Genomic DNA, 23547 nt, shown 5'->3' on the forward strand with positions numbered 1-23547 from the left:
AGTTAAGGAAACATGTGTAAGCATAAATATAAAGCAAACCATAATTTATGTCTTAGTTTTACTGTGCTCTTCACATTCTATCATAATAACTATTACTTTTATCTAGTAGAAAATATGATCAGTTCTTCATCATTTGCAAAAACATGACCTTTTCTATTGAACATCAACTCTGAACATTAATTGATTAATAAGAAATGAATCAAGCAGAGTGCATCATCACTAATGCTGTCACAAACATTGTACTTCACAATCTGTTACAGTTTATTATGTTTGTGTGTGTAAACTGAAACAAGAACAATATCATTACTTTCACCATAATACTGATCAACATAGACATGTAGCTGGTTCATCTTTCAAAAACCAAAGATAACTATTTTAAAAATAAGGCTTGTTGGGATTTGAAATTATTATGATCATGTTCACTTCCTTCCTTACAATCTCACCATGTTGTATGTTTTATCTTGAAAAGCTACTGGCAGTTTTTGATGTAATAGTGTCACGTCAGCAACCTTCCTATTTGAGTGTTCTATCTGTACAATGAATAATTTAGGCATGTTGTGCTTTATGTTGTTGCATGGCTGGCACAACACTGTTGAGCACTATATGTTGTAAGTAGTTTTATTGACTACAACACCACCTATCACTATCACATTTTAAAGGAGCAAAAATATCAAATGACAAAAAGGAAGAAAATTAATGTGTTGATCAGTATGAATCTCCATTAAATTTCATGAAGCTACAAGTGTCTGCATGGAGAGACTCCTCCATTGGACAGACTCTTCCAACACTTGGTCTGATTTTCAACAAGTTTTTAGTTATTCTATTCTTATTAGCGAATCACTGATTAGGCAATATTACATGTATGAAGTCAGGGCCGTAGCAAGGTTGTAAAATGTGGGGCGGCCATGACAAATGTGGGGCGGCCAAAATACAAATATATGACCAAATTGAAATAAAGATATAAAGAAAAACATAATAAATTTCTCAAAAAGTGGGGTGGCCATGGCATCCCCGGCTGCCCCGCTTGCTACGGCCCTGTATGAAGTCAAAAGTTAATTACCGGTACTGATTTCTTTCAACATGATTTGGACTGCTACATATAGTCATAATCACAGGTCTGACTTTAACCTAATCAAAATGGAAACTATGAATTATGCAAGCTACTGTACGCCTTTTTGAGTTTTCCTAGAAAAGTATGCAATGTAATTATCGGGTAAGCAACAGACTGATGAACCTACAATAATTACATCACATCAAAATCAGTTATAGCATTTGCCCTCTTCAATGACTGAGCATTGAGGTTTCTCCAAAGGTTAAGTACATGGAAGAGATTGTTGAATTTTTCAAAGCAATTTTCAGAGAGTTACGATGCATTTTCAAAATTGCAAAACCAAGTCTGAATAATGAACGACACCGTAAAATGCAATTATGAACCTCTGAATTTACCATCTTAAAGAATACTCAATAGCAAAACAAAAGTGATGATATAGTAGTTGACCTAAAAATATAGCATCCCAAGCCCTGTACATTCAGGAAAGGGGCGGAGGGAGGTTGGCTTAACCAGAGCTATTTTGACATGTGCCATTATCTCCATGTATCCAAGATAGAATCCCTGCTACAAAATGGACACCAGCATATCTACAATTACAGCTCTGGGAAAGAAGAATCAGCAATTGGACATCAATACTTAATGCTTGTTTGCCCATGGGTAGAGGTGGCCACAATACAAGAAGTTTTGAAAACATAATATGATACAAGTGCCTTACTGCAATGGTAAAACACATCTGAATGCATTAATACCCAATGGTGTCCCACATGTTTGATTTGGAAAAGGTAATTTTCCCCTACCTGCAGAACAAATTCCATCCAAATCAATTTGTGATGTTTAAGTCAGGACTAATGCAAGTCAAATTTGTTGGTGCACTTCCAGGCAAACTTGCAATGTTGTTTTTATTTTTCACTCTGGTTAAAAATGCCTTTAATTGCAGAGTATGAAAAAGGGGAAATAGAATGTGAAGTAGTCTGCAAAGTGCACCACAAGTTCACCATGCAAATGTTACCTTCCGGTGAATGAAAGTAAACCATGAGATGCACAATTCAGAGAGTGTGCATACCAATACAAAATGAATATAACCTGTACCATTTCTCCATTCATGTGTTAACCAAGACAGTGCTACTGATACAAGAGGGAGGAAGAAATTTGCACTTAATTCAACAGTACAAATATGAACAATATACTTGCTTTTTAAAGTAAGCATGAAGTTTGTTGTCACCTTCCTCCCGAAAAAGGGAGGGTGCAACATTCACTGCCCAAGAATATATCTAGAGTACAGTACCTCAAATAATCTACTTGGGTGACATACAAAAGTGCATGTTGGGTGTGTCGTTCACCACAAGATGATACGAATAAAGCGAAGAAAAAATATGAGTGATGCAAAAAAAAACCACCCGCATGTATCAATTGGTTACAAATTATGCAAATTTACTGTTGAGCAAACATAAACATTTAGTAGTTAGGTATAAAAAGGGAAATCAACTCTGTCATCAAACCACATCATTTTATATATCAAATTAAAGCCCTTGAGTAAAGGAAGCCAAAATTAAAAACCGTTTTGTCATAGCGCTTTCCATAACAAAGTTACATCTTGTCAAAGATTGACTTTTGTCACAAACGTTCAGCCAACATTTGATGCATAAATTGCAAAACAAAACAGCATAGTCTCATGATCAGGGTTCGGTTTTTGCCGGCAAAAACTTGTTTTTGCCATTGCCATTGCCAGTGGCAAAAACTGGCAAAAACCTGGGCAAAAACGGGCAAAAACCTGTTTTTGCCTGGTTTAAACTGGCAAAAATGGCAAAAACTCACATTAGTCACTCAAATATTAAAAAGTAACACAGAAAGCTCATAAACAGCAGCACTCAACTTTTTAAAGAATCATTCAACATATTTTTTGTCTCATACCATCTAAAATTCTGAGTTAGCAATTAATTTGTGTTTGGGTTTAAAGTTTAACTTTAAACACAATGTCCAGGCCTGGGAAAAAAACGGCAATCTCCTTGCCAGGACATTTGATCATTTGGAGGGAAATTTTGCTTTTCTGGATAAAGAAATACATAAGAAATGGTGGGAAATCCTGCCAATTTGGAGGGAAATTTATCTCTCTTGCCGGGAAATAAACATATTTTTCAGGCCTGATTATTAATGTCCAACATTAGGAGTTCATTTTGAGCACTATCCTATAAATATTATATACTTGAGTGTTATGAGATATCAGGCCCAGAGGCTAAATCTCGCCCAACCTGAAAAGTCCCTTTCTAGATAAGCCAAGCTAGTTATAACACATTGATTTCACTGAGCTCCATCCATCTCAGATTTTGTGCATCTTCTCATATTATTGATTCCTTCTATCAATGATTGCACAATTAATACTGCATGTATGCACACGGACAAACCTGTCAAAATAGCCAAGTCCTAACAGAAACCTTAACCTACATGTACTGCTGCAATATGCTTTGCTTAATTTATTGTCAACACACTGAAGGTTCCTGAAGTTTATTCTGTGAGGCACAAATGGAAAAGAACATAAATAGCTCGAAGAATGCAATATCACAAATTACTTAAATTAGTGGTATATAATGAAATCATGACCCTCAAACCATTTCCTTCAATTAAAATACGGCAAGTAAAATGTGCAAATTAGGAGGAAGAAATGTGAAACGGTAATAACAGTGTAAGTGAATGACATCAGATGACCAAGCAAATGACATTGTAAATTTGTGGCGCTTTGACTTATTGCAAATAATTTCCACCAAATTTCATGAATATTCAGCAATCTATACTTATTTGACCTCAGATGACCGTAAATGACCCCTGTAAATTTTCTGGCTTGGAATCTTACTATAAATAGGGAAATGTTGTATCTATGTATGTATCTAATAAAACAATTTTGGCTAAATAATATTCAGCATTTAGTAACTAGTAGTTTCACGCCTCACGGCGATCGTCAGACTATTGCTCTGTTGTTGTTATGATCCTTGATTACGGAACCGAAAAAAATATATACGCAAAGTAGGCCTACGCGGATAGGTCTCACGCATAAAGACGCTGCGTGGATATGAAACATACGCAAAGTCGAATCCACGCGGATAGGCCTACGCGAAATAGATGTGAGTTTCGCGCGAAAATTTAATGGCACCGCAAATCAAAAATCAAAACAACAACTTAATTACGCCTACTTCTTTTTTCTTGCGTGGCGACATTTTGAGATAAGTTCGGATTTTTTGTTTAAGAGGGTTTCTTCTGACATTTTTAGAATATAAAGTTTTTCTTCTAGACAAAGATTGCATTGACCGGATTCTCGTCTCATAGTGTTTGATTGCTTAACTATTTCCCAGATGATTTCGTAATTGGAATTAGGCCTACTTCTTTTAAGGTTCCAAACATGTTTTGAAAGTTCAGTTTCCTTTTCATATTTCTCGTGTCTGAAGGACTTCGTATGGTTACGGAATCGATCTTTGAACGGTCCTCCTGAAAGTCCTATGTATACTTTAGATTCCACATCAGATGTTACAGTAGCCTTGTACACTATTGCTTCAGTCAAGCATGCTCCACGGAGGGGACGATTTGCTTTGATTCTACAGTTGCATTTCCTTGCGGTTTCGGTTTGTTTATGAGTCCTTATTTTGATGACCTTATTATTGTGTGACTTGATTATTGACCTCATATTTTTCATGCAACTGTAGCTAACCTTGGTATTATTGCGATTAAATATCTTGTGCAACTTGTGCCCTCGGGAAAATGCTTGTTTATCAGTTTGATGAATGTTCCGCCGACATTTGTTTTTACGTTCTTGCTGTAAGGCGGGTTAAACCATATTATCTTCCTTGAGCGGTTCTTCTTCTTTCTCGTTTTCCTGTTGTCTTCTTTGTTGCTGCTGAATTTGATGGATCCGTCGTATCCGCTGGATTTCAGTGCTTCGTTGTAACATGGTGCAGCTTTTTCAAATGTTCTTTGGTTCGATGATAGCCTGTTGATTCTCTTTTCTATGGCGGCAGGGATGTGCTTGATGATTTGTGGAGGATGGTTGGACTGTTTGTTAATGTACATTGGCTCATTATTTGGTTTCTTGTACGGTTGATGCACGCCGGTTGCCAAGTTCATGTTTATGTCGAGGTAGTTCACTGATTTCAGGTTTGTCTCCACAGTTATTTTGAGGTTCAGAGACTGAAATATACGTATGATTTTTTTACGTTACGTGAGGGCCTGAGTGGTTCTTTAACACTGCGAGACCATCGTCTCTGTATAATCCTACCTGATGTGCATCGAGCTCCTTCTCGATTTTGGTGAGAATATAAAGGCCTACTAGTTCGCATACTTGGCCCGTCCATATGCCCCCCATGGGCACGTCGAATGCGTTATCAGTGTCACGTTTTATCCATGGGTTGCCCTTTGTGTCGTACAGTAGTGATTTTCTTGCATGTAGTATTGTTTCTTTTTCTACATTTGAGATGCTTGTGTGCCTTTTGGCCCAGTTCAGAGTTTTAAGGAGCAATTCCTGAGATATCGATGGGTAGAAGTCTACCACATCGAATACCATGAACGTGAGTTTGTCTTTGTCTTTAAGATCGGTGAACCAGTCTATTACTGAATTGGTGCTTCTCCATTGTTTTACTTTAGTTTTCTGTCGGATGTCATTGTTTATGCGATCTAACATACGTTTGCTCACCTTGCCTATTTCAGTCTTTGTAGGATTTATGAGTCTACATTTCGGGTTGTTCTCGAAGTTGCTCTTGTGGTCTTTTAGAGTTACGAATGCCTGTTGTTCTGCGGTGCTGTCAATCCTGTCACTAATGTTGAGTTTATCAGCGATGTTGTGGAATTCCTTCTGTATATTGTCCACTATATCGTTGTCAGCTGCTTTGTATTTTGCTGTGATGCTGTTTGTAAGTAACGCGTCGTAGTCCTTATGTTCCATTTCAGTATAAGTTCCTTGATTTATCTGCATTCACAAACAGTTTGTCAGATTTATTAATTTTGTCAATGTCTGCTTTCATCATAGATTGGAAGCTGTCGTTCACTGGTTGAAATTCTATGTTGTCCACCATTGCGAGCATTTCTCTTTCGAAGTCTGCCATCTCTTTGATAGGTGGAGGTGTTCTTTTGGGTCGACTTTGCGTATGTTTCATATCCACGCGTCTTTATGCGTAGACCTATCCGCGTAGGCCTACTTTGCGTATTTTTTTTTTTTTTTTTTTTTTTTTTTTTCGGTTCCGTAATCAAGGATCATAACAACAACAGAGCAATAGTCTGACGATCGCCGTGAGGCGTGAAACTACTAGTTACTAAATGCTGAATATTATTTAGCCAAAATTGTTTTATTAAACTAGCTCTACCTTGTTAAAAATTGGTATTGAGCACTGTGAAACGACTATCGAGTGACTATTTATGTTATTTCGACGCTCTCTTTCCGGAGATCGAGCACTTTTTATCGATAGTAGCATCATCAACTGCCGCTAGATATGGAACAATTCAGCCTACGCTACTCGGACAAGAACATTCCGATACCATCGCATGCCGAATACATCAAACGGCTCCTGGAAAAGGTAGAAAGTATAATCAAGAGAATGCGGTGGAAAGCCGCCTTCTTTTTGAATACTGAAGATCAAGTGGAAAGTGAAAGCGATAGCGATAGCGACGAAGAAGACAACAATGAAGAAAAGTTCGGATTAAAATCAAAAAGAACACCTCCACCTATCAAAGAGATGACAGACCTATCCGCGTAGGCCTACTTTGCGTATTTTTTCGGTTCCGTAATCAAGGATCATAACAACAACAGAGCAATAGTCTGACGATCGCCGTGAGGCGTGAAACTACTAGTTACTAAATGCTGAATATTATTTAGCCAAAATTGTTTTATTAAACTAGCTCTACCTTGTTAAAAATTGGTATTAAGCACTGTGAAACGACTATCGAGTGACTATTTATGTTATGTATGTATCTATGTATGTATCTATGTATGCCTATAAAGGCTCCGTCAGTTTCGATCCAAATGTCGCCACATTCATACGGCAGATCGATGAATATCACGGGAACGATGTTTAAACTTTATTTGGTTGAAAGCGGTCAAGAATTGGCTGCAAAAACAGTGAAAAAAAGAGTAAAAACGGGTTTTTTGTTATGAAAATCGGTTGTCAGCTTACGCGTCACTGCAGCTGGTCGGGCAGCGCGCCGGCGCTTCGTGCGTAATGCGCACTACGCCAATGGGCGCCAGAAGCGGCAAGAGAGAGCCACGCGACTGCGAGCCAGAGACCAGTGGACATGATAATACGGAAAGAAGGAAAAATAAAGGACAATAAAAAAAACCCTTTAAAAGGGTTAAGCAGCGTCAAAGGAAATCTTTGAAATTTTGGAATCTGTGATGAATTTTTTTGTAAGGGGGGGTAGATATTTTACTGTTGTATTTTATTACTCTTTAAACAATTTTGGAACTCAACATGTCCGATGTTTAGGATCTTAATACTGTCATATGATTATTCTTTGTGTTTATGTGTTAACTTCATGTAGCGGGTAATAGGCCAACGGGTTAAAGTAACTAAATGAAGCGGGAACGAAACAAAGAAGGAAAGGAACTAATCAGGAAATGTAAGAAAAAAAATAAGCTAAAATAATAAGAACAGAATTAAATAAAAAACATGAAAACGGGAAATAAAAAAAAAGCTAAAAAGGAAATGTAAGAAAGAACAGATTTAGAAACTAATGGGAATGGGGTTAAATAAATAAATAACATGGAAACGATAAATCACAAGATAAGCAGAAGAAACTAATAAAGAAAATGTAAGAAGAGCAGATTTAGATAAATAAAATGTATCTTTTCAATGATTCTACCTGTTCTGTATTTCTTCCTGTTATAGTGAACGCTCCCGTTTACTCATCTAGCGGGGACCCGCGCGAAGCGCGGGTATCCCGCTAGTGCTTATAATCCTTTCAACAAGGTTTCAGAATCCAGCCTTTAGATGTTTGACCTCTGATGATCCTGATACCTGATAACCTTCATTGTGTAACAACAAAAATATCAACAACAAAAAAACAAAAACAAACAAAAAAAACCCAAAACAACAGTAAACCCCCAACCAAAATGCAGCATACACACATGCAAACACATCCCGCAATATATATACTAATCAATATCCCCCTTTTCAGGGAGACAAATTGAATTAAATTAAATTTATATAGAAATGACAATTTAACACATAAATTTGGTATTCAATTTACACTTTTCAAACCTTTACCTATCAGCTATAACCACTTATAATATACTTTTTCCCCCTTCTAGAGGATCAGTTGACAAAACCTGCTTGAAAGAACTGTTTCTGTAACTCCTTTTGTGTTCTCATTACATTTCAATTACACCATCAAAATCCTTTGTATAAATATTTAACTATTGTATCAGATCAAAAACAAAGAATTCACCATGCTTTTTTTGACATAAAAAGAAATCGCCGGCTTTCACTGAAGTAATCACAAGAGGTTGGCATCTTAATCAAGGATTCAAAATCCACTTCTGATCCAATCGCTGCATTGAAACCCCCGCAGGTCAGGATTAGCGCTGACATGACATTAAACCTATGCCTGTACAGACCCAAATTTGATACAGGTGGAACAGAATATTGATTCCTTATTGCATAAAACAAGTGGTGTGATTAACCTGCAACATCCTCCAGCAATCTATACTCTACAAGGACAGCTTGTGCTTTACTGCTTAGCACATGTATTAATTTGATATGTGGAGATGCAATGTCAAGTATTTTAAACCACATAGTTTATAAACAAATCACATACAGATATTAAGTTGCAGGCAGTTTTTAAATATACAAAATATTTTTCAACAGCAAGAATTAGTTGTACAAAACAATTTATACTGCAGATTACATATGGTACTTACAAATTTTAACACTTGCACTTTGTTTACTTATTAATCACCACAGTTTTAAGCTGTGGAAGTAGAGAGTAAGTTATTAACAGCAGATGAAGTAGTACAATGTAGGCCATCAGCATTCGCAATAGACAGCAGACCTAAGCAGTCAGCATCCAGATAAACAGCACATGCTATCTGCAGCATGCAGTCTACAGTAGATAGCAGACCTAAAAATTAGCAGCTATAATAAGCATGCTATCTACAGTAGATAGCAGACCTAGGCAGCTATATAATCATGCTATCTACAGTAGATAACAGACCTAAGTGATCACCAGCTATATAATCATGCTATCTACAGTAGATAGCAGATCTTGGTAATCAACCGCTATATAATCATGCTATCTACAGTAGATAGCAGACCTAACCAAATTAGCAGCTATATAATCAGCATGCTGTCTACAGTAGATACAGCAGATCTTAGCAATCAACAGCTTTAAACAGCATGCAGTCTACAGTAGATAGCAGATCAGGCATGGGACTGCGCATTTATGAAAAAGTCTGGAAAAGCTGGAAAAGTGCGTAAAATTGGACAAAAACACCTGAAAATGGGCTGAAAATAAATAAACTGCAGGAATTTTGACAAAAAAAAAGACTGGTTCCAGTGTTTCCACTGGAAAATCCCATGCCTGCAGATCTAAGCAACCAGCAGCTATATAAACAACATGCTATCTACAGTAGATAGCAGACCTAAAAATTAGCAGCTATAAGTAGATAGCAGACCTGAGCAGCTATATAATCATGCTATCTGCAGTAAATAAGAGACCTAAGTAATCAACAGCTGTATAATCATGCTATCTACAGTAGATAGCAGATCTCGGTAATCAACCGCTATATAATCATGCTATCTACAGTAGATAGCGATGCATATTGGTTAATAGAAGGATAAAATACTTCTTTGAATCAAATTCTCAACCTAGAAAATATACAATGTATCACAAACAGGAACAAAGCATAACAACTTAAAGGGGCAATTTGTGATTACAGCCTCATCCCCCTTCCTAACTGATTCCAAAAAGTTTGAAATTCATGTACCATCAGAAACCTCAGACTACATAATGTTTATGTGAATACCGTTTCTTGCAGACTCGGCCTGCTCAAGGTATATGAAAGGGAAAAATATAGCTCCTATATATGAATCTAGAGTATTTTAGAAATGCTTTCATCAGCACAATTTGATAGCCACTAAATCACTAAGTACGTTTTCCACTCTCTTCAGGGGCCACTTGATAAGTCCCACAACATTTTTATTTGATTAAAATGGACTTGCTTTCTTGAATTTTATAAAGACAAATGCCACAATTTTCTATCAAGTATGGCTGAAATACGATTACTGTATTCAGCTCTCTGCCACTGTCAATCACTCATGCTGACCCACATTAGCGGATATTAGTATTTTCCATTTTCCTCTATGAAGTTGGTTATTTTTCTATAATATTTGAAATACAAACTCTGTCCTTTGTGTCCTAAACTGTCAGATAACGCTGCGAAGTAATATTTTATTATATTCTTTTATATAAAATTGTTTCTAAACCACTCATGTATGCCTTATAAAATAATAGTCCACAAACATAAGTTTGATGCAAAATATTCCACTTTCCGAAAATTGTTCCTTAATTTATGTATGAAAATTGAAGGTAGATAAATAATAGTTTAATACTCCCTTCAAATTTTTCAAGTCAAGTTTCATATGAGTATTGAGATTGGTGCTGAGTATCAATAGTGAAGAAAAACCTCAGATCCCCAAGTTACATGCTTCCATTTAAAGGACAAGTACATGCCATTCATAAACAACAAATCGCCTTGTTGCAGTCTATACCACCAAACCATTTCATCACCCACCTTATGTAATGCTCAAATGCTTTGTTTGTAGCTCAAACAATATTTTGATTATTGGTGATCATCTGCCTTCTTTTCCCCGTTCCTGTTAGTGAGTCAATAATCCTGAACACATATCTACCCACAATCCCATCTGCCATTCACTTTTTAAAATCAATGAAACCATTCAGTCATTTACCCTACTTATACATCCCAAGAGCTCTTTCAGTCACAAATTCACCACTGGCAACTTGTTGGGTTAAGTAAGGTACTAAAATAATATTTATATTTCAGTTAGTAAAAGTTGGATTTGCTTCGAAGCAATGTCAAGTTGTTGTCAAACAGAGGATTTGTACATTCTATACTTTGAAAAGAAAGGCCACAATAAAAGCCACGATATTATGAAATTCTTGGAAAACAGGAAATTTCACAGTTATAGATAAGACAAAAAAACATGTCAGATGAGATGTTTTGAGCTCTTTGGGATTACAATAATCCAAAGTAGAAGTAGCATTTATGAACAGTACCAACTTGTACTCTGCACATCCTATATAAGTAGGGTGGTCACATGAAAATTTCAAACCCACCCCTGGAATTACTTTTTCTGTTAGGATTGTTCCTTCTGCAAAATGATTTAAAAAACCATTTGAATCAACTCAATGGGACAATCCGTTCTTGAAGATACAGCCTTTAAAGATTCACAAAATTGGCAATTTTACCCCATTTTTAGGAAAATTCTGATTTTGTCATAAATTTGCATATTCACGGAGCGATAATTATGGGAATAAAGCCAAAGAAGGCATGAGATGTATTGTTTTTGTTTATTTAATGGTCATTTATGCAAATATTAAAAAAATCCAGGGTCAATTGCTATATTTGCTTCTTTACAACATTTTAAAATGGCTGAAATCACAAAAATAACTCTTTTGCCAGGACTTTTAAGGTAAATATATGTGATTTTCACCATTGAGGGCGCTATTATGTGCCAATTATGACCTTCAAAGGCCTGTATTTCCTAAACTACACAACCAAATTGTCTGATTTTTTTTTTTTTTTTTGCTCTGAGGGTCTAGATTGTAAAACTAAATATAGCATAATTGTACATCTTTGGGAAAATAGTTTTATTTGATGACAAAAATTTTTTTGTGCATAACTTTTTTATGAGTGAAAAAACAAAAATGCTATATTCACCTTCATTACGAGCAGAATATTTTCTATCTAATTAGGTAGTCGGGTTTGCACAGAAGTTACTAGGAGACAAATTATATGGAATTCAATATGCCCAAAAGTTTTCCCAATTGCTGCAGAATCTGTTACATTTCCACCATACATTTGTGTATGTAGGCAGGGGTACACACAATAGCTAGCATTGTGGCCACCCTAATATAAGATGAACACGTCTGCTTTTCATATCCCAAACAATGAACCGGTTTTCAATTTATTGTCCAACAACTTTCAATGCACAAAATTGTGAAGTAAATTGGTAATTATATAGAATAAATTGCTACACTCAGGCAAGATAAATAACATTCTTTGTCAAGTTACTGGTTAATTGATTGCAAATTACAGTCACTTACATGCTGTAATGTAATCATTTATTTCAGGGCGGAGTCAGATTTTAGTCTATGGACATTGTACTTAGCTTTTAACATCTTTAACAAAAACAATGCTTTATCAATGTCAAAATAATGATTGTCGCTGAATGTTTTGTAGTTTGCAACCACCATTTTTGTTTGAAAAATGTAAAACTGGCACACAGGCAGACAAAGATAAATAATGACAAGGTTAGAGAAAAAATGTTGGAGTGAGAGGGCTGCGAGACAGAGGAGATACACACAGGGGGACGGGAAGCACGGGAAGGTACCAGCAACACAAAAAATATAACTGTAAACTTGTTTTGGTTTTTGTCAAAATGTTTTATTTTAAAACATGTAAATATCAGGTTATATTTAAAGGTCATGAAAACATTAAAAAAATATTGTTATTTAGCGAACATGTTTTCAAAATATTTTGTCAATGTGATGAAATTAATGTATTGCTGTGCAGCAAGTTTTCAAAAATGTTTTTGAACATTTAATATTAAAACGCCTTTAATTTTTAAACCCAACATTAACATTTTCTATAAAACGTTTTGTGTTTGCTGGGTACCAGTAAACAAAACAGAATTGAAATCAACTTAAAAATTACACCCAAAAAATACACAGACGATGAAAAACAAAACAAACAAACAAACAAAAAGACAAAAAATAATAACAAACTGACACCTGCAGGCTTGCTTTCAAAGTGAATTCCTTGAAGATGATTAAATCTGCCTTAGATTGATGCCGAAATATGTCATAGCTTTTTTCATCTTGAAATGGAACTCTACTTTAGAGCGATTTCAGCAGATAATCTCCACAACTTTAAAAGCTTTTGTGATGAAAATAAATGCGATGTTCATCATGCAAACAGGTAAGGTAGGATAAGAAATCACATATAGAATCCATTATTGGTTATGGAAAACCAATGAACTTTGTAGGTTTTGTGAGTTTTCAATGTAGAATTTATGACTCTGTCATGGGTCTGAATAGAAATGATGAAAATTGATTTTGTGATACATTAACATCAAGAAACACCATAATAATAAGGCCAAAACAAAAAGGTTTATCTCAAAGCTCACGAGAAATTACAAAACAAATGCGATTTAAAAAAAAAAAATTTTATTCCCGACTTTTTTCATGGTATTTTGAGAAAAAAAATTCATGGAAAAAACTAAAAAAAAATTTTTTTTTTAAATAAAAAAATTTCCGCATTTCTTTTTTGTCAAATTGTGCGATTTTACAAACGCTGCGTGCAAGCTTTGAGACAAACCTTTTTTTTTTTTTGGCCTAATAATAATAGCGACGAAGAAAATATCCTCTGAATAAGAGGATTCAAGAAAAAAAAAAAAAAAAAGAACATTGTCAACATCTAGAAAATGGTTTCTCTGAAATATCTGGTTAAAAAAGTGAGCGTTGCTGACCAATTTAAAATCTTTTTTTGATCACGATACATACTTTGCTCAATTTATCAGTTCTACAAATCTACATTAATAATAACAAAATAACTGACAGCTAGGAGAGTCAGAACAATATTAAATCAAAACATTTGCACAAGGGTAAATCACACAAGTTTCCAAATTCAATAAAACACAGATGAATATTTTGTAAATATAATGGGGCAATTTTCAAAATCTGGGTCGGTTGCAGAGGGCAACACACCCATTTCCTCCCTAAGGCCACAAAAAAAAATTGTTTGATGGTCGGAAAAAAAGAAAGAAAAAAAGTTCCAAGGCCTTTATCAAACGCAATTTACAGCTTTAAAAGTAAAAAAAAAAAATCCCGACCTACCTACCTACCCTAATTTTTTTTATGTTATGCCAATCAAACAATTTTCTTTTTGTGGCCTGATTATCTTGTTGAGTCAATTCACATTCAGGTGTAGTGCTAGCATCAGAAGCTACTAATGTGATAGACTCTTTATCACATAAAAAATTTGGGTGTCCTGGAAGATCATAGTGAACTTTAAGAACCAACCCTGATCACATTCACCACACACAACTTGGTTTGATTTATACATGGTAAGATGGGCTTGTCAACAATTTTGTTATTGTTTTATTCCTGTTAAGTTTGTTATTGTGCATGCTTATTTATACTAGTCCTGTCCTCTCATGTCTGTAGAATCAAATGGCACTTGACCCGATTTATTTTCAAATTGACTCTGAGCTTGCTTTTTCCATTTAAAACTTAAATGGATTATTTCTATTTTATACAAGACTCGAAAGTGATACTCCAGTCATGGTAAATAGTGTCCATTCTTTGTTGCATGATATATATTTCATACTTCAGATTTTAGATGGGATAGCCACCATCTTCCCAACATTTCGACTGCTCAGTACCAGAAGTGGGTTTAGTGCAAAAGCTACCACATGTAGCTGCCATGTGTAACTGAGTACAATAATACTATGAGTAAATTGCAAAATGTTCACAGGACAGCTAAATTGCACTAACCCACTTCTGGCACTGAGCAGTCGATTTAACAGAGTAGTGCTCGTCTCTTTTCCTGTCCTCACCAGTCTTGAAAATAAGGCCGGCCCTCAAATGCCTTTTTGAAACATGTTGATGTAAAATCTTACAAGTTCAGGCCCTTACAATTTGAGATCTCATGGCCCTTGAATATTTTGACTGATTTCCAACACTGGTTCCCACATAATATCTCATCATGCACCATCCAAGGGATCTGCCTGCGTGCAATATTTTCATGTCTGCAGACAGATGCATTTCAAACTCATGTGCTGAACTGTTGAAATCAAAATAAGGGTATTCAGGGAAACAAATTATGGGATATAGTCTATGAAAAGGTCTGTAGAAATCAACTGCTAATCTACTTTTTCCCCAGATTCAAGAGGAATACAAATGGTGACTGGAAGACATCCATGTTTTGAGAGGTACAAATAGGAGCTTTATGTGCCTGTAGGACTGTAGGTGTTCTGATCAAGGTACATGTAGGCATATTTAATAATTGGGATTGCCTCCTTGATGAGTGGCCACTACAAATAGTGTTGCAGAGTTCATGTGAACAATCCCAGTTTAACATTAAGTGGCATAGCCCAAATATTAATGTAGGGCTATATCTTGTGAAGTCCAAGATCATAATACTGAGGAAATTGAAGCAAGATTCCACACAGGCTCATTTATACCAAGTGGAAAAAGTAGATTGCTCATATAGGTGGCAAGTAGCATCTGGACTTGTTGGCAACTAGCCATCTGAGCCTGGCCAAGCTAAGCCTGGCATCTTCAGGTGTTGTACATGTATGCATCTTATGGAATTGTGTGTACTGGTGATTCCAGTGCTTTCTTGATCTCCGCTATACATGTATGTTTGGTGGGTGACAACTACATGTCTCAAATCTGTATTTGGATATAGAGTTTCTTCTCTACTACATCAACAATAGCTCTTCCTACATGCTGCTATTTCTACACATGTACTATGGAGTCGTCCCCCTAATCCTACCTACTAAAAATACCTACTAAAATGTTAAAAGATAAAGATATTTTTGATCATTATGATGTTGGCCTATTTCCACAAAGATTATGAACACTTTGGGTTTGATTTTTTAGCAAATGTCAAATTAACAGGCTACTGGCAACGGACAAATAACATAGATCTCTCAGAGACAACCTTTTACAATGGGGCCGTGGGCTAGCAAATAACATTTTTGACATTTAATTTTAAAGCAACATTATCAGTACAGAAATGCCAACACTTCTGCTGAAACAATGGCAGTAGAAAATAAAAATAATTCATATGCTAGAGCTACACTTTAAAAGGTGTCTGATACAGACTCGGACATTGACATTTTATCGGTATTCAAATTCAATTTAAGCCTTGCCTTAATTTTCATCACTGGTGGATTCAGGGAGGGGCTCAAGGCAAATGAATTTTTTGGAAATTGTGAGCACTTAACTAGCTATGGGACTTGCATCTTCTATATTAAAATGATAAAGGTGCTCAATATTTTCTTGTTTTGTCCTTAAAAAAAACACACTTGTGATGAGATTAAGTACTAGTATGCCATTTCAATGCATCATGTTTTGTTGTATGTGTGTTAATTTGTATGATTGAAACCATGAGTTCAGCATTATAATCAGAATTTGACAAAGCAAGATGCCATCATTGCTAAAGAGCTTGTCACAAATGTGGTAATAATGTATCTTGAATTACATACAACTCAAGGTAAAACAGCTTTATGATCTATTCATGGCTGTATCTCTTCAAAGTGCACTTCAACTTGCTGTCTACTACATACACAGATGTTGAAATGATATGAAAAGGCTACACATACTAATAATAGCGACAAGACAAGTGGTTTAAATGGACGCAAGATGAACATGATCATGTGTCTAGCAATGGATGAATTACGCATGAATAGTAGAATTTACTCCACCAAAAATATATATTTCTGAATCTTTGTAGTGTTCATAAATTCTTCAGTTACATTGTAAATCAATGTATATTGTAAGACAAGCTTAACTTTGATTCATGCTTTATGGCAATTGATGGAAAGGATATTGAGGAATACTGCTAAGTGCTTATGAAACCATATGACATGTCCTGAACATTAAGAAACATAAAAAATAAAATGTGAATTTATTTTTAAAAACATCAATCCTCAAATGAATGTATGACGTCATTGCAGTTGTCAACTACCGATAAGTAATGGATTATAATAGCCACAATATCACTAAAAAATCAGTCTTGCTACATTTTTCAACATAATATTATGGTATTTGTCATGAAAAAAAATGTACAGAGAGCCTTTTGTATTTAATACACGAAAAGGTGTAATTTGCCACAGTGACAGTATAGGGGACAATGAGGGACACTTTCTGTAGGACAGACATGCATAAAAGGCTTTATTTTCACAACACTTTTAAAGATCTCGACACTACATTCAGTGGCGTAGCGTGGGTCATCATATTAGGGGCACCGCCATGATGGGGGGGCACCGCCATGATGGGGGGGGGCCACCGGTCTGATTGGGAGGCACATTTTCCTATGGGATTTTCTAAATTTTGCAATCAATTGGGGGGCACATGACGCCACGCCACTGTCTACATTGCAGAGGTTTGTTAATTTGGCAAGTTATATGTATGTCAGAGGTTAGTCACAAAATTGTTTTGAAATTAATGTTCACATTTTTGTAGAACAATTTCTTTTAAGTGCTGGCACATTAACACCCAGCAGTCCCACCACTGAACTTAACTTATTTATAACTTCCTGACTTATTACCACCCATCAGTCCCACCACTGAACTTAACTTATTTATAACTTCCTGACTTATTACCACCCAGCAGTCCCACCACTGAACTTAACTTATTTATAACTTCCTGACTTATTACCACCCAGCAGTCCCACCACTGAACTTAACTTATTTATAACTTCCTGACTTATTACCACCCAGCAGTCCCACCACTGAACTTAACTTATTTATAACTTCCTGACTTTATCTATTTTAAAAAGTATAATGAAGGTCCAATTGTAGCTGAGTGGTGGGCTCCAATACTGAGTGGTGGGTTCTGCCGCCCACCACCCCCGCCACCACCACCCACTGCAGTAGCTAAAACTTTGTACACCATATTCATAATATATTATCATTCTGCATATTAACAACATGAACTGAATAGTTTTGAACATTGACAATGAAATGAAATCTTTCAAATCTGGCATAAATTATGGAATCAATTCTCATAACGATTATCTCAATACATATATAATCAATCTGATTCTCTTTAATAAACTCATAAACCTTCTGCAGATATAGGTGAGAATCTGTTTATTTTACTTGCAAAAATGAAATAGGATTCTAAACCCGGAAATGGAAAAAAGAAACTACCTGTTATTTATAACACATTACTTGTATCAAACAAAATTGAATCCAATCAAAATAGATTAAGTAAGTATTCCGAGTTGATCGGCACCTTTTCAAAAAAGCCGTGTATAATGTGGTAAACTTGACTTTTGTAAACGGGAAACTACGAAAAATACTAGCCCAAAGCTGTTATGACTTTCCCACTATCTTCCCTCATCATATTGATTTAATAGCCTTAAAACAAGTCTTACGGTGAATGCTTAAACCCTTTCACTCTATACCTACATGTGTTATATCAAGCCCCATAGACTCAAAGCAAGTTGCCGATTGCATCAGTACATTTGCGTCAATCCATCCCAAGTGTTTGTAGGAATGAAATTAAGATTTTCTTGAACTTTTACATGTAGATAAATTGTTAGGTAGGTACACTTTGGAGACCTCAGTGTAGTTCCATAAAAATGTTAATTCTAAGGCTCTCAATGTAGATTTGTCATTGTCGGTGCTGGACAGCATCAAACCCGCCGAGACATCCAGTGAAATTGTTTTCTTTGCTTCAAACTCATCTAAAAGTAAGATTTGCCAATGCCTATATCCCCGAAAATAAACAACTGATGTAACTGACATACAATCATTTGCTGTAGTTTCAATCGCATCACTGGTGGCTTGGCTTCAAAGGCGGGTATGCCCCCACAGTTTTTCTCCACGCTTATCTCCCTATGAAAGTTCTGTTTACATTGTAAAACAATGTTTAAAATACAAGTAATTTATGGTCTAGATACCTTTTTTCTTCTAATTTTCTTATTATCTTTTTTATTGTTTTTTTCCCTCCACTATTTCTCAATTGCCGCTTTGGTTGTTCTGTTCATTGATTCATTGTTTGATGGTTTGATATTGATTTATGGTCTAGATACCTTTGGTTGGATCAGATCAGATCACATTACTTTTACAGATCACATTACTTTTACACTATTCTTTATACAACTTTCCCCCTACTCAAAACACTAGGGGACAATATTTGATGCAAACATCTACGGCCAAATATGAGGATGGTACCAGCGTTCGAAATAGGGCCGGTCAGCCGGCCATTGGCCTGTAACTTTTTGGCCTGGCCGGTAACTTTTCTGACTGGCTTCTAGTTGCTAGCCCAGCTGGCCGGTAACTTTTTAAGGTCAAGCCCGCCTGGCCTGTAACTTTTTGAGGCATATTTCAAACACTGGATGGTACAATGTACAAATGTAGCTTCTAAAATGTACAGCGAGTCGCTGACCTTCACAAGATTGTTAGGTAAACCTCGTAATTTAAATTATGCAACCTTGAATGATCTGGTACATGCCAGCCTCCTGGCTCTTCCAGCTCAATTTATTGTGGTTATTAAATGAACACTGTTTCACTTTGCTTTTGGGTATATACTTTTCTATATGACCACATCATTGGCATTGAAAGGCAGAACTGTAAGATGTAAACAGATATACAATGTATGTGGTGTGATCAAGCAAAATCAGACTGAAGTCGGACATATTCAATTTTCAGTTTCTTATAGGACTGTAAACAGCATAATTTTGCATAGCTACATTTTGCAGAAAACCCTGTTCAATTTTGAAAACCAGTTCAAAAGATGTGAACAATTAAAGAGTTTATAAAACAATATGAAACAAAATGAAATACTTCCTCTGTTTGGCTATATCTCAAAATCAATATTTCCAACATCCGACTGATTTTTCTTGATCACATCGCATATCCAGAAACATGGGCTCTTCATGACAACGTTGATTGCAGGATTCAGTTTAAACCACGGCCAAACATTTGATACTTTTATGTCGCTGCAAGTCATATCACATTACTAGTACATGAAAGAGAAGGAGAGATATAAAAATACATTTTACAAGTTCACAAAAGGAGACAGAGAGAGTGATAAGAACCCTACAATATTTTAAACAAATTATCTAATTTCTTTATTTTTCATGACTTTTTCTTTAGAATTTGATTCTAAAAATTCATCAACCTCATCCCATATTCCTGTAATATAAAAATAGAATGCAGGGGTGGATCCAAGATTTAAAGTTTGATAATTAATGAGCAAATTTGCATACATGTAAATGCTGATTAATTTATACAAATGTACAAATTAGAGAGCAGCTTCACTATATAATACATTAGAACATATTACTTTTGACCAAGTTTCAAGGCATAAGTATGCAAAATAAAATTACCCTGAACATTTATGCATGGATTTTTAGCAAAATATTGACAAATATTACATATTGATGAGCTTCTCCAGTCATTTTAGCCGACTCATTAACTTTATTGAATTGATAAATTACAATAAGATACAAAAAAAAAAACTGATATATTTTGAAAACCGTATGTCCGATTTGCTACAAACAAAAGGCATATTGATAAGTGTGCTTTGCCCTACTCAATTATTCTGTTTAAAACATGTTTAGAGCACTTCCATAATGCCTCAAATACCAACAAAAGGCATATTGATAAGTGTGCTTTGCCCTACTCGATTATTCTGTTTAAAACATGTTTAGAGCACTTCCATAATGCCTCAAATACCAACAAAAGGCATATTGAGTGTGCTTTGCCCTACTCGATTATTCTGTTTAAAACATGTTTAGAGCACTTCCATAATGCCTCAAATACCAACAAAAGGCATATTGAGTGTGCTTTGCCCTACTCGATTATTCTGTTTAAAACATGTTTAGAGCACTTCCATAATGCCTCAAATACCACCTTAATATATGTGAATTCTGCCCCACAAAAATAGACATAGGGATCTAGTTCTGACACATGTATAAATTATTCATTTTCCCCGTCATTTGAATCATGTCCTTTACAATTAATTAGACCTACACTGTTAATGGTTTTGTCTTTATCATTTACATCTGTTCTGTGATGTATTATATAGCATTTATATTCCCCAGTGCAGTGTGCTAGCACTCATGTTAAGCCTCAATGCCGAACATGCTTGTCTCCAAATATTAGTTTTTCAATTTTAGTGCCATAAATACACATATTTAATGGCTGTGATAGCATTCTGACAGATATGGTGTTTTTAATCAAAACATTTGGAAAATCTTCAGATTTACATATATGCTAGAATTACACTTTCAATGTTGTAAAATTACCTATCAACATATATATTAGCATCAGGCAAATAGATGAAAAGTAAGTAAGTACTATTGCACAGATGGTGTACGTGTGTAGGATGGTACAAAATGTTCAAACTGCTAATTTTGTTCATATTGGAGTAATGAGGCATACTCTTGACATAAAAACAACATTGAATAAGTCTCTGACATTGGATGTTTTAAAACAAGGCGCTATTTGTATAGAGGTATGGCATAAAGCCTAGCATTATAAAGCACTGTAATCTTCTGTACCGGGTACTGCAGTGTTGTGTTGCAGGGACTGTCTTTTGGAATTTGCAGGAGAGCATTAAATAGCTCTTCTGGCACCTTCAAGCAGAGCTGTTTAGAGCATTTACAATAGAATGTAAGGAAAGAATGGTCAACTAAGGAGAGTTAAAAATCACTCAACTATATCAGATTTAAGGAGAGCAGAAGAGAGCGATTGTTCTCGCTTTCCTCAAAAGGCAGTCCCTGGTGTTGCCTTTTTGATAGGGGTGTAAATTAACAGTTATTTGTCTAACCGTTTAAACGGACCCAATCCAGTCGGTTAACCTTGTAAACGTATGTAAAAAAAAACCCATTGGACATACCGTATTGTCTGTAATAAACACTCCCCTCTGATAAACGCCCCCTCCAATTTTCAATGAAAAATTGACAAAAATGCAAACATTTACAAATTCCATGCCATATCGTTTGACTTTGAGTAAGCTTAAAACTTGCATCAGTCATGTCATTGACGATCGCTAAATTCAATTGCATGGACAAAACCCTACTACGACTTAAACTTCCATCCATTTCATTGCCTAATTATGGTAGAATTTCACCAGATTATTGCTTGATGATGCACTTACAGCTATATAGGTGTAAATTTGGTTATTTACCACAAAAATATCATTAACCACGCTGTTTTGTGGGCGCCGCCATTATTAGGTGCATGTACTTGTAAATCCATCCTTTCTACAGGAGCACCATCAGGAAATTTAACCTGATTTAAAAGTTTTTTTCACTTTTTAAAATTCATTTCCAATAAAAACGCCCCTTTTGGAAAAATGTAACGCCTCCGGGGCGTTTATTACAGACAATACGGTAGGTCCAGAGGTTCTCTAAAGTCGCAGAAAACTTTGAAAATTTAAATGTAAACGGTTAGTGATTTTCCTAAACAGATAGTGCATTTTACGTGTAAACGTAGACATCCCTACTTTTTGAGGTATTGCAACCATTCTCATGCAGACCATGTGCAATGTGCATCCACTCAAATGCCACTTTTTCCCCAAATAAAAAACCCTTTAAAAAGGGATGTACCGGGACAGGAATGATTTCATGTGAAGATTAAATAATCCTTCTGAAAGATGCCTGTAATGTGTAATATTTGACAGGCGAGACATGGTTTTAAAATGACAATTGTGATTCAAGGTTATTGATTGGCCTTGGTTGGATGCTTGCAATTAAACATATGGGGTAATCTCTGATAATTATGTGATATTGTTGGCTGGCAAAATAGGGAGATTTTGGATGGTGGGAAGTATTGGTTGATTGGTGGTAGGGCCTATTGGTGAAAAGGATTAGTTGACGCTAATTCACATGTCCTCCTACTCAAATATTATTATCACCAGGTTTGGATGACATGAGTAGGAAGCAGACACTGTTAGGGTACAAACACCCCTACACATATACCCCACATACATGGATTGCTAAATGGTCTTGTGGCCTAAAAAAACCAACCGACGTTCGCACCTTAGGGCCTATATTATAGATTAATTCATTCATAGCTCTTTTTGTTTTTGAGAATTTAAGCATACAAAGTAACAAGCAAAATTTCGAGAAATATTATTTTTCGAAAACTGAACCCAAAAATAGCACCTTTAAAGCCAAGAATTGAATGTTTACTGATAATATTCTGGATTTCTTTTAGAATACCCTACCACTGTAGATTTTCAATGGGGGTCTTTTATGAACGACCCATACACATACACTGTGAATGTAAAAAGTGGTAGGGTATTCTAAAAGATAGCCAATATTCTACGTAACAAAATTCAATCATTACTTAGGACCTATGCCCTAAGCTTCATTCTAGTTGTGACATATTTGTCATCATAAAAATAGACCCAAATATTTGAAGGTGATGTGTGCATCAATAGCTTTTGGTCATCATCGTGTTACCAGGAAATGTACATATTTCCAATATTCAGTGATCTTGCTTATTTATTAATAGGCCTACAGGTCTTCGATGTGA

The 23547-nt window shown here is 35.6% G+C and overlaps 1 protein-coding gene across 1 annotated transcript in view; it reads right to left on the reverse strand.

Annotated features, from left to right (window-relative positions):
* Positions 1-23547, reverse strand: part of LOC140152450 (retinal rod rhodopsin-sensitive cGMP 3',5'-cyclic phosphodiesterase subunit delta) — an 80446-nt gene that overhangs the window by 41211 nt on the left and 15688 nt on the right. The window lies entirely within an intron of this gene.

The sequence above is a fragment of the Amphiura filiformis genome, chromosome 1 (genome assembly GCF_039555335.1).
Source record: "Amphiura filiformis chromosome 1, Afil_fr2py, whole genome shotgun sequence".
In the NCBI taxonomy this organism is placed as follows: domain Eukaryota; kingdom Metazoa; phylum Echinodermata; class Ophiuroidea; order Amphilepidida; family Amphiuridae; genus Amphiura; species Amphiura filiformis.